This window comes from Squalius cephalus (genome assembly GCF_949319135.1).
Source record: "Squalius cephalus genome assembly, chromosome: 8".
NCBI lineage: Eukaryota > Metazoa > Chordata > Actinopteri > Cypriniformes > Leuciscidae > Squalius > Squalius cephalus.
Window position 1 is genome coordinate 1,601,989 of NC_137129.1, and position 13,150 is coordinate 1,615,138.

General features: G+C 43.3%; 1 protein-coding gene across 1 annotated transcript in view; it reads left to right on the forward strand.

The window, feature by feature from the left end:
* Positions 1–13,150, forward strand: part of LOC307162669 (fucolectin-1-like) — a 380,376-nt gene that overhangs the window by 263,197 nt on the left and 104,029 nt on the right. The gene's annotated exons all lie outside the window — the stretch shown is intronic.

Below are 13,150 nucleotides of genomic sequence, written 5' to 3' on the forward strand. Positions count from 1 at the left end.
TTTTTTATTGTCTTAATTTTTGATAAAGATAATATCCTTGTGACACTTGTACATTTTTGTGCAAGTTATACAAACCAACAAACTACATAACAGCACAAAAAGACTGGGACTTTGAGTGTGTAATCCTTCGGGCGGTGCGTGCCGGTATACAGTAATGAGATGTACAGTACCGGCAAGAACACAGCAACTTTTTGTCCTATACACGCAAAATTATTAGGGAACCACAAGCAAGTTATCAAATTTCTTAAAGCTAAAAATCACTCTTACTCTCTCAGTTGTTTAAGACAGCTCGAGAGGTCTTGTGATGCACTGAGGATTTAAGCCTATTAAGGGCCGATATGTGAACATTTTTATTCCTGGGCGCAGTGAATATCTCACTCTGTGTGAAGTCGAGGTGTTTGCAGGTAAGGGACAGAGAGAGAAGAATCTGTGATAGAATTTGATTATGTTCTTATTAGGGGTTGCACGACTACTGATTTCTGCTAGTCGATTTCTTATCAAAACAATACTCGAGTTACTCGACTACTCGTCGTTCATGCTACTGTAAATGAAATAGCTAGATCTTATCAATAAACATTTATTAATTCATAGCCTAATGCAACAATTATATAAGTAAACTCTCAAAACATTATAATTATGACATTTCATTTTTAAATTTTCATGTAACAGTCTAAAGGCCCTTTCACACCGGATGCGTAACGAAAAAGCGAATAGTTCGTGTGCGAATAGTTCGCGTCAAAACCCATCACATGAGCCGCGTAACCACGGTCTCTATCTCTATCTTTGACGATTAGCTTTCTATCCCAAATGTAGTTTAGCCTGCTAGCCTACACAGCACAGGACTATACAACAACTAAAACTATCACACAACATACTCACAGTCGTGATAACCGAGTTGGTTGGCAATGCTACGCCACACAATCATTGTCCTTGTAGTATATGTTTGGCTGAAGTCTTTTCTGTCGCCGCAAAAGGAAAAAAAAATCGACAACGAAACGAAAAAAAAAAGTCGTTTTTTCGCCGCAGCACATTCGCGTTCGGTGTGAAAGCACTCATTACACAAACAGCTGATCAAAAAATAAAACCATCGCGCGAATTATTCGTGCGTAAAAATCGCGTCCAGTGTGAAAGGGCCTTAAAGCCAAATAAATAGCCGTTCTTGCCTTTCATTTCAGACGTCTGCTTCTAGGGGCCGTTCACATATCGCGTCTTTTTCGCGCTCAAGGTCGTTATTTCAAATGTTGGCGCGCGGTGAGCGCGCTCATAATGGAAGCAACATGGTGCGCTAGTTTTTCCAGGCGGGTTTTTCCTTCTCATCTCCAGAAATATATCTACTAGTAAAGCTAATGCAAGGGCTAGAAATATATGAATCCTTTGCTGAATGATAACTTCCTCGTCGTCATCATGGAGAGCGCAGTTTGGTTGCATAGCAATGACAGACGCCATGGGAGCGCAAGCGCTTGTAGGAGACAGCGGCACGGCCACGCGCGCTTTCCACACTTTTTTAGACGCAATATGTGAACGGCCTCTTTCAGAGTTGCCCAATTACAATATTTTTGTCATCCTTGATGAAATACTTCCACACATCTGACGTGTGGTGTCTGTTGGTGACGTTCGCCATTTTTAATTCATTTATGGTTAATGGACACTCGAGTAGTCGATTGTTTCCGACGGCGTCGACTAGTGGTTGAAGTAGTCGATCTATCGACTACTCGACTAGTCTATGCAAGCCCTAGTTCTTATTAATGTGAATGTGTGTATAACTGTTATTATTTCATTAACAGACACATCCACGTACACTGGTGTTCCAGGTGAGTGTTCTTCATTTCTTTGAATGTTGTCAGTAACACATAATATAACAATATTCTTTCTGAATATATTCTTAGATATCAGATTCTTACTGAACATTTGATAACCAATAAGGGATGATAATTTACATCAACACAGTTATCACAAAGTAAATCCTGAAAGTGTGATCAGGACCCTCTTATTACATGGCTACTAACCATAAATAATTTTGGACACAAAATATTAATTTGAGTTGAAATATTATATTAGCACATTTGTAATAAATGCAAAGCTTCAATGAAGAAAAATATTTCTAGTAAGACAAACGGACAAGTTCAATCAAGACAAACGTTTAAGGGATAATGTACAGTCATGTACACTAAATAAATAATTACATGGACATATTGACTTGATGAAACAGTTTTAAATTCTTGCCTGTTTATTATCTTAGAATCCATTACAGTGTAAAACAAACAATCATACTGGCAATAAGACAAACACTACTGTACTCTTAATACTAAAAATATTTCAATACAATCTGAATATTTGAATACAATCAATAACTATAACAGAGACTCAACTGGCACCAGTTGTTTGTATGAAACGAGAGAGAGCGGGTCCACAGTGTGATACAAGAAACATTAAAGAAAGGCCGGCTCCAGAAACCCGGGTCAGTGTGTGTTATCCAGCGTTGCTGTTGATGACATCATTATCTGGGAATATCAGACCTGGGAATGTGGCGACTGACCAATCAGATTCAAGTATTCCAGAGAGCCGTGTCATAATCATTTGGATTACATAGTTTAGCTTTATTTTGCTCATTATATTGGGATTATACTTAAGCACAAAAAGTTTTTACTAAAGTAAAAAAAAAAAGTTCTTTATTATTTTGTTATATAGGGAATCTTGCTCTTGGAGCCACAGCTGTCCAGTCTTCCACATTCGAGGGAGCAGGAGCTCAAAGGGCTGTCGATGGCAACAGGGATGCAATTTGGGGTCATGGGTCATGCAGTCACACTAATGGGGACAGGAACCCCTGGTGGAGAGTTGACTTGGGGGAAGTCTACAAGGTATCCAGGGTTAGCATCACTAATCGTGGAGATGCTGTTCCAGAGAGGATAAATGGAGCTCAGATCCGTATCGGCAACAGCCTGGAAAATAATGGCAACAATAATGAGCTGTAAGTATTGTCTCTCTTAATACTTACTCTAATGGTTAGAAAATTACTGAATAAGATAAAATTACTTTGAATAAATCCTTCTATGCTGCATGCAGATTTAAAACGCCCCTCTATTTCTTCACAGGGCTGTGACTGTTGTGTCCATCCCACTTGGAGAGACAAAAACATTTCAGTTCAAGCCTATTAAGGGCCGATATGTGAACATTTTTATACCTGTGCTCAATGAATATCTCACACTGTGTGAGGTTGAGGTGTTTGCAGGTGAGCAATAAAAGGAGAGAGATGGTGTGTAGACATTTGTACTATTTATACAATGTGTACGTTGCCTTAATAATTGTTCTTTTCTGATTTCATTGCCAGATTAAATGAAGTGAGATCCTACAAGCAAAATATCAAACTACGTTTTTTTTTTCTGCGCAATACTAATATTGCACATTTGGTCAGGTTTTTTTTTTTTTCATTTACCTATGCACCTTTTATCCTTAAAATAGTTAAAAAGTTTCTGTGCACCTTCAGTAAAGGTTTGAAATGGTTTATGGTTATCTTGAAATGGTTATCTCTCTTCTTTCTACATCAATAAATTACTACAGCTTGTATTATGTTGTATTAGGTATAGTGTTACATAGCTACCTATCTAGGGTTGAGGAGCTGCTAACAAAGTAAAGAAGAATTTTTAGAGCAGGAGAACAGTTGTAAAAGAACATTTTACAAAAAAAGAGAAGGAAAAAGAAAACCATGGAGAGAACGAGGATTTCCAACCTTCTGTCCCAGAATCAACAACTCAACCACCAAGTCATCCAATATTAGCTTCTAATTTTCTGTTATAAAGAGTAAAAAAGGCACAAAATCAACTAGAATGCATTTCCGGAGGAACTGCGAAGTGTGCTTGCTCGGGTGCGGTTCACTAACGTTAGCAGGTGTGGATAAGGGTGCGTTGAAGTTTGCTTGATCTGAGAATTTCAACAATAGTACTTTTTTCAAGATTGTGCAAAAAGGTGAAAACTTATGTGCGTTAAGAGACATGTCTGCAATGTACACTAGTGCCAATGGCATTGTTTGTGGCTTGGTTGTTGGTTTTAAAATAATTGGTTATGAATATACAGCAGAGAGTAGGAGTTTCCTATTGAAAAGAAGTTGACAGTCTTCATTTACTGTATCCAATAAGCCAATACAAAACTCAGCCAGCTGTTCTGTGGTTGAGTTCCCTTTGATTAGGAACAAATTTACTATCTGTTGGGGATTGCCCCACTGAAAACGTCTCAGGTTACGACTGTAACCCTAGTTCCCTGAGAAGGGAACGAGACGATGCGTCAACGACGCTTTGGGAACGCCTCCGCGTGATTACGTCTGAAGCACGTATGTCAACTAGTCCAATAGGAAGAATGAGCGTCACGGGCGGGTGACGTCATGACCAGGAAAGGATAAAAGCACATCCGGTGCAACCGGCGTTAGCTTCTAGAGCCGAAGCAAAGTCGATTACAGGAATGCAGGAAGTATGGCCGGGCGACGCATCGTCTCGTTCCCTTCTCAGGGAACTAGGGTTACAGTCGTAACCTGAGACGTTCCCTTTCGAGGGAACTCGCGATGCGTCAACGACGCTTTGGGAACGAGAATACCCAACACGCCAGACTTACAATTGCCTGTGTTAAAACTGTCGGCAACTTAAGTACCAAGCACCTGAGAACCTGGGGCAGCAGCCAGGTCCAGGCTATAAAACCTCACGAATGTGAGCGGAGAAGACCAACCTGCCGCATCACAAACCTCCTGAAGAGAAACCCCAGATAATAACGCTTTAGAAGCCGCCATACCCCTAGTAGAATGAGCTCTGACCACCAAAGGGCATGGCTGGCCAGAAGACTCATAGGCAAGAGAAATAGCCTCAACTATCCACTTACTAATTGTTTGCTTAGAGGCTGGAAGACCTTTCTTAGGTGACCCAAAGCAGACAAATAACTGATCAGATTTCCTCCACGGGGCAGCCCTGTGGACATAAGTGTCGAGTGCTCGCACTGGACACAAAAGATTCAGTTTTTCCTGGTCCGAAGATGTAAAAGGAGAACAGAAAGCCTGCAGCACAATAGGCCTAGGAATATTGGTTGGCACCTTAGGGACATATCCCTGTTTCGGGTATAAGAATGCCTTGACCATCCCGGGTGCAAACTCAAGGCAGGTGGGAGAAACCGAAAGGGCCTGAAGGTCTCCGACTCTTTTTAGGGACGAGATCGCTAGAAGAAATTTAAATGTCAGAAATGTCTAGTCTTAAATGTCAGAAATTTCTCTGAAACTAACTCTAGGGGCTCAAAGGGCGCCCCTGAAAGACCTTCTAGAACAATCGCCAAGTCCCACGCCGGAACCCTAGGGCGAGTTGCAGGCCTAAGCCTCAAGGTGCCACGAAGGAAACGGATGACCAGGGGGTCTCGACCCAATGACGTACCACCCACCGGGGCGTGGAAAGCCGCAATGGCCGCCACGTAGACTTTTAAGGTAGATGGACATAAACCTGATGCAAAGCGATCTTGGAGAAATTCAAGTACTGTGTTTACTGAACAGTTAACTGGATCCCACTGATGCTGGTGACACCAAGAAGTGTAAACTCTCCACTTAAGTGCGTATAATTTCCTCGTAGCTGGAGCTCTGGAGCTAAGAATGGTCTCAACAACCTCGGTTGAGAGACCACTCTCTATAAGTTGGGCCCCCTCAGAGGCCAAACCCATAGTTTCCAAATCTCTGGCCGGGGGTGAAATATTGTGCCCCCTGCCTGAGACAGAAGGTCTCTCCTGATTGGGATCTCCAAGGGAGGGCCGTTGAGGATATGAATTAGATCCGCAAACCAAAAACGGCTCGGCCAACGTGGTGCTACTAGCAGTAGACTTATTCCGTCCTGGCGGACTCTCTCCAGAACTCCTGGGAGCAGAGCAACAGGGGGAAATACGTACAGACGTAGCCTCGGCCATGGGGGGCTGGCTGAGTGAGGGAAAACCAAAGTGGACAATGCGTCGTATGCTGAGACGCAAAAAGATCCACTTCTGCTCGGCCGTAGAAGTCCCATATGAGCTCCACCGCCTCGGGGTGGAGTCTCCAGTCCCCTGGCCTCAGCCCCTGCCTCGACAGGGAGTCTGCTCCTATATTCTGAGCCCCTGGTATATACACTGCCCTCAGAGAGCGTAATTTGCCCAGAGACCACAGGAGGATCTGGTGCGCCAGTTTGCAGAGTGGACGCGAGCGCAGACCCCCCTGACGATTTATATAAGAGACCACCGATGTGTTGTCTGTGCGGACAAGGACATGATGGCCCCTCAGGTCTGGAAGGAAATGTTTCAACGCATTGAAGACAGCCATCATCTCCAGGCAATTTATGTGCCACAAAAGATGATGACCCCTCCACAGACCCTGAGCTGAGCGGCCTTCCATTACCGCTCCCCAGCCGGTGAGGGAAGCATCTGTCGAGATCGCAACTCGATGGCAAAGAGCTCCCAACACCGGACCCTGGGACAGGAACCAATGTTTTCTCCATATAACCAAGGCGCGGAGACACCGCCGCCTGATCTTGATCATACGAAGTGGGTTTCCCCTCGGGGAGAACCCTCTGGTCCTGAGCCACCACTGCAAAGGTCTCATGTACAGCAGGCCAAAGGGGATCACATTGGAAGCTGCTGCCAAGAGACCCAACAGTCTCTCGAACTGTCTCACAGTGCGTGACTGGCCTAGCCTCAACTCTTTCGTGGCTACGAGGATAGCAGCTACACGAACGGGCGATAATGTGGCCCGCATCGTGACTGAATCCCATACCACACCAAGGAAAGTGGTTCTCTGTAGTGGAGATAGCACACTCTTCTTGGTATTGAGTCTCAACCCCAATTTCTTCATGTGAGCGAGGACGACATCTCGATGCCGAACCGCTAACTGCTCTGATTCCGCCAGAATAAGCCAGTCGTCGATGTAGTTCAGAATGCATATGCCCTGCAGCCTGAGCGGGGCCAGAGCTGCGTCTACGCATTTCGTGAACGTGCGGGGTGATAGAGCCAGGCCAAATGGAAGCACCCGATATTGGTATTCTTTGCCCCCGAAAGAAAACCTCAGGAACTTCCTGTGTTGAGGGAGGATGGAGACATGGAAGTAAGCGTCCTTTAAATCTATCGTGACAAACCAGTCCTCGGATCTGATTTGAGTCACGATCTGTTTGAGTGTGAGCATCTTGAACTTGAGTTTCATGACTGTACGATTCAACAGACGAAGATCTAAAATGGGACGCAACCCCCCATCCTTTTTCGGAACAATGAAGTATCGCCTGTAAAACCCCGATTCTCTGTCGGGCGAGTACACCTGCTCTATAGCTCCTTTCGCTAAAAGAGATTCCACTTCTTGCTCCATTACCAGAGCCTGCTCGGGGTGAACTAACGTGGGTAACACCCCGTTGAAACGAGGCGGAGGAGAACCAAACTGGATTCGATAACCCTTCTCTATTGTTTGCAGGACCCATGGAGATATATTCGTCAGATTCATCCACTCTGTCAGAAAATCTACTAAGGGTACCAGTCTCGAGAGACTGGCCTCTGGTATTAAAGGAACAGCCACTTCGGTGACCTGAAGCATACTGGCAGGAAACATCCGAAGTGACTGTTTTTGAACCCCCCTCAGAGGGCGCGAGTCTGATGCAACGTCGAGTTGACGCTGGGTCAGGAGCTCGCTGGAAACCGCTGCGCCCTGAAGCACCAAGGGTGGCAAGGTTGGCAGAACGGCTCCCTGATGACCCCGAAATGGAACGGGCACCGTAAAAAGAGGTGAACACCGTTCCACCCCGGCTGGGGCTGTCCTCAAAGGTCTGACACTGAGGGCGTCAGGACCTCTTTTGAGCCGAAGCCTTCTTAGCCATAAGAACGGTCCTCAGATCCGGCTTAGACTTAGGAGACTTCGGCTGAGAATGACAGCTCGGTCCCCAAGGTTTTAAAGGGGGAGCTCGAGTCGCGACACTCTCTCTTTGCTGTGCACGAGTAAATTTTGAAGTGCTAGTTTGAGGAAGCTCACGCCCAGCATCCTCAGGGGCTTTGACTTTACGAGGGATGAATTTTTTAAATGCCTCAGATTGCTTTTTTGTTTCTTGAAAACGTTCAACAACCGTATTGACAGCATCACCAAAAAGACCAGATGATGAGATAGGTGCATCTAATAAGAAAGCACGATCTTTGTCTTTAATCTCAGCTAGATTAAGCCATAAATGTCTCTCAGTAGCTACCAGGGCTGCCATAGACCGCCCAATAGCACGAGCGGTCTCCTTCGTAGCTCTGAGAGAAAGATCCGTTGCCCGACGAAGCTCTTGAATATTGTCGGGACTGACCCCCTCACTCTTGTCAATATCCCCTAATAAATCTGCCTGATAAGCCTGAAGCACTGCCATGGTGTGCAGGCAGGCTCCAGCTTGACCAACTGCTGTATAAGCTTTGCCCACTAATGCAGATGTATTTTTTAGCGGTTTAGTGGGCAACACGGGTGATTTCAGGGACGATGCTGACGCGGGAGAAAGATAACTCGCGAGCGTCTGTTCTGCCGGGGGCATCGACCCGTAACCATATTCCTTCAGTCCCCTTATATCAGAATATGTGTGCACTTGAGGACTGAAGAGACGTGACGAATATGGCTTATTCCACGATCTACTTAACTCATTATGCAGATCGGGAAAAAATGGAAGTGCCCGTGAGGGAGATGATACACTAGATAATAAAAAACGCTCATCAAGTTTGCTTTTAGGGCGAGTGTCTCTTTTCTCAGATGGCCATTCAATGTGTAATTTCTCAACAGCTCGTGTTATCACTTCCACAAGCTCATCATGTGCGGGAGAAGAAGATGGCGTATTTTCTTCTCGTGTGTTTGTGTCATTAGCCATGCTCAGCACATCTACCTCCTCGGAGCTAGAGCACTGAAGCATGGGGCTCTCTTCCTGGGCAAAAGTAACCGCGGGGCGGGCTTCTGACACCGGCAAGAGAGCGCTGGATCCCCCGGGTAAGGGAGGAGATAAGGCAGAGCCCGTCTCCAACCCCGCCGAGAGATCCATTTGCGAACCCCAGGTCTGCTTTCTCCGGGCTGCCTCGGCAGCGGCGGGTCCAGCACCCTGAGGTTCGCGAGCCTGTCCACTCTCGTCAAACATGGACAGGCGGGAGCGGAGCATGCGGAGCGGGAGAAGCTCACAATGCTGACAGTCAGCCCCCTCGAAGGCTGACATAGCATGCTCCGCTCCCAAACAAACTACACAAAGCTCGTGTGTATCCCCACCCGTAAGAAAACGAGGGCAAGGAGGAACACACTGCTTGAATAGTTGTTTCGCCATAGTGATATATATATATATATATAGTGACAAACAAACAGTAAATATACAGACAGTTTTGACATATAGCGCTTTGCTGAGGCAGAAAAGCTAACGCCGGTTGCACCGGATGTGCTTTTATCCTTTCCTGGTCATGACGTCACCCGCCCGTGACGCTCATTCTTCCTATTGGACTAGTTGACATACGTGCTTCAGACGTAATCACGCGGAGGCGTTCCCAAAGCGTCGTTGACGCATCGCGAGTTCCCTCGAAAGGGAACTGGTGGATTATATTATTGACCGCTGCAGAACTCTGCAGAGTTTAGTCGTTTATTGCACAAGAGTGACCATATACATAAGTGTACTTGTAGTTTCTGAAATAAATAAATATAACAAATAAATATTCAGTCTAAAATTATTCAACAACTTAAGAGATTGCAAACTCAAATATAAACATCTCTGTAAAGTGCACTGATACATGGAAAAATTTATGAGTATGTAATACAAACTGCATAATAAATTGACAAAACACCAAAATGTGGATTATAGAAATTGGACTGTCTCATTAATACAGGCAGTAATAAATGACAACCAGTGAAAGATATTATCCACGGAGAAATTCACTTCAAGGTAATAACTAAACATGAACAATAAGAGCCGCGATGCTAGCGGGATAATCCGCTTGTTAAGCAGGATCAAATTACACTAAGAAAGATCGCTAAACATCAACTACAGCACAAACATGGTCTAACTTAGCGCAGTTGGGATACAGTATGACAATCTGTTATTAACAATATACATAGAAGGAGCACTTTGTCATAAACTTTCTCTTGCACAAACACTGCACATGAATGCGTGCACGCGATATGATCGCTCAACTGGAGTAGCTTAGTGAATAGCCAATTACGCTGAGTCCGTATGTGCTGAGAACGTTACGTTACTTGCTTACAACACAACTTAAAATATCACACATGCAACCAACTTAATATTTAAAGGGACAGAATTCACAACACTATCTCAAATTAAGGTCTACCGTAATTAGCGATGCTTTGATTGCTGCTGTCAAGATGGTGGTCATCACCTACACAGAAACGCTGATTTTTATAGCCTACCGTCAGTCCACATATTGTAATTAAATGAAGAACGCTATCAGTTTCACTATTAGCTTACTCTAGCGATGCAATCGCAACAACATGGATAACGCTGTTTGGCCTTGCCTAACTTTATATGACACATGCGCCATATGCTAGAGTTACACATCCTGCTGCCATTTCAGGGCTTGAATTATGTCAATTGAAACATTAAACAATTTGCTCTTTATGGTGTGCGAGTGATAGAGCAACGAACCAACTAATCAGCTTGCAGCCTAACAACATTGAATGTTCGGCCGAACAGCTGATCATAGCTGTACTTACTATTATAGCTGTACTAGCTTATTCTTTTTCATCTCCATAAATATATCTAGTAGTAAAGCTAATGCAAGGGATAGAAATCAATGAATCTTTTGCTGATACTTCCTTGTCATCATGGAGAGCGCAGTTCATGGTTGCATAGCAACGACAGACGCCACAGGAGAACAAGCGCTTGTGGAAAGGAGACAGTGGCGCGCCCGCGCTTTCCACTTGTTTTTATACATCTAGAGCGACGTTGTTGATTGTTTGAGCATGTTACTGTGCGTTTCTCCTTGTTTTCTATTGTTATGCGCAGCATATTTCCCGCGCGCACAAACACAGCCACAGACAATTAACTGTTCGGTTAGCGAAGAAGAGCATGATGTATTTTGTATAAAGTTTTTGTTTTGTTTTGTTATTAACTGTTTTGAGAACTGAAAATGCACAATTCATGCATGCAAATCTATAGATATTAATAAATGAAGATAATTAAATTAGACCGATGCATCAAAAGTTACCCCCCCCCCCCCATAATCTTTAGATCCCCCCCCATGTGACCCGTGTAAGCGGGGAATTCCCTCCCAGTTTAAAAAACGAAATTCAGGCCCTGCATTTATTAAGACAAACCTAGTAAAAACGAATGCAGTATACACTGACTTGGCAGCTCTGTGAAATGTAATACAAAAGTGCCACCTACTGTCTAAATGCATTAACATTAAAAGTGTGAGGTGAAACTCTTTTGCATAGACATAGGTAAATGGGTTTGTCAATTAGCCTGAAATTAAAAAAAAAATCAGATCTTGTGCATCCTCACATTGGAGTCCCGAGTTCATGTACAAAGTTTGGTTTCGATACGTGACAGAGTTCCTGAGATATGGACGACTTCCTGTTTGGCGACTATGTTTGGCTACGATTTCGTTTGGCTGTGACGGGCAAACGCTTCCGAAAATCAAAAATCCTTCTAGTAACTTTTGTGAGGCTTGGTCCAAAGATAATGTACGTCCAGTTTCGTGAAGTTCGGACCAAATTTGTGACCTGTGAAAATTTAATTTTGCTTTCTGTTCAATCCAATATGGCGGACGAACAACATGGACTTGTGATGTCATCTTCGCGAGCAACTGACACCGGTACTGACCGTACGTTTTAAAGTTGGAATGGTGTCTGTCTCAAAGGGCCTAGGCGCAGGAGCTGGCCAAAATTTCTCTCCCGGGAATAATAATAATAAGAATAAGAAAACTTAAGAAGAACAATAAGTGTGAGTGTGTGTAAATTTCTGAGCAGAATATTATTCAACTAGACCTTCTTCAGACTGCTGGTTCGTATCAATATTTATATCTATGTTTAATAGCACATTTTTGGTTTGAAATGTTTTGACAGGGAATGATATTTCTCATATGAATAATATATTGGATAACAAATAAATATAGCAATTGTTTATAAACAATTGCTATTTGTTGTTTATATAAAAACGTAATTGTCACATGCAGCGTTTGTTTGGACTTTCAGTTTGAGTTTTGATTGGCTCCTGTTTGCCTTTGTTCTTTTCCCGCCACTCCTTTGTTTCTACGGTTACCGTCATTATCAGTTCAGTTGTATCACCTGTTTAGTCATTATTGTCATCTGTCTCACCTGTGTTCTGTTAATCAGTGGAATCTGTGTTTGTATTTAAGTTCTGTCAGTTCAGTCAGTCCTGCTCTGATCTCCGTCATATTTAAGGTGTGTGTACCTCCTGCCTGTCTGTACCTGTTTGCACTATATTGTTAGTAGAAGTTTGTATTGGAACTTTTGAATCTTCTTCTGAAGTTTGAACATCTTCTGCCTGCACCAAACCGTGACAGTATTTTTTTATTTTATTTTTTTAAAGCAGATAACTGCTGAATTGTGAAGGTCTTCTGTGAGGTTGATACATTGATGAATTCCAGGTGAGTTGAATGTTTCTACACTCTAACATTATACTTGGAATCTGTTAGTTTTCTTATTATTTTTCCCTAATGTGAGTCAATGCCAGCCATATAACCTGTAAGTAGGAAAATTATGAAACTTGTCACACTTGTAATGATGGTAAAGCAAAGTAATTTGACAAACTTTGGAGTGTCCAGGACAAACTCTATAGCGCCACCACCAGTTCAAAAATGTTGCATTGAAATGGTTCTAACTTTTGAACCATTTGATCTAGAAAGATAAAATGTAGTACACCTGATTCCTCATATGATACTGATCACATTAAACATCTTATATCAAGAATCCAATTACAGTAGCGGCAGTTTTGAAAAGAACAGGATTAAGTTTTTTTGCTATTCCTTAAAATTGTCCAATTTTGTCAAATCTGATCAGATGACTGAACAGGGTTTTTTATTCATATTTCTTTAGAAGTTATGTCGTGTACTCACATGGTCGACCTAAAATTGGTTCAGAGGCTGTATCTCGGCCGATTGGTACACTTCTTTGGAACCATGATCTGAAATTTTGGTCAATTTTCTACAGGTCATGAGA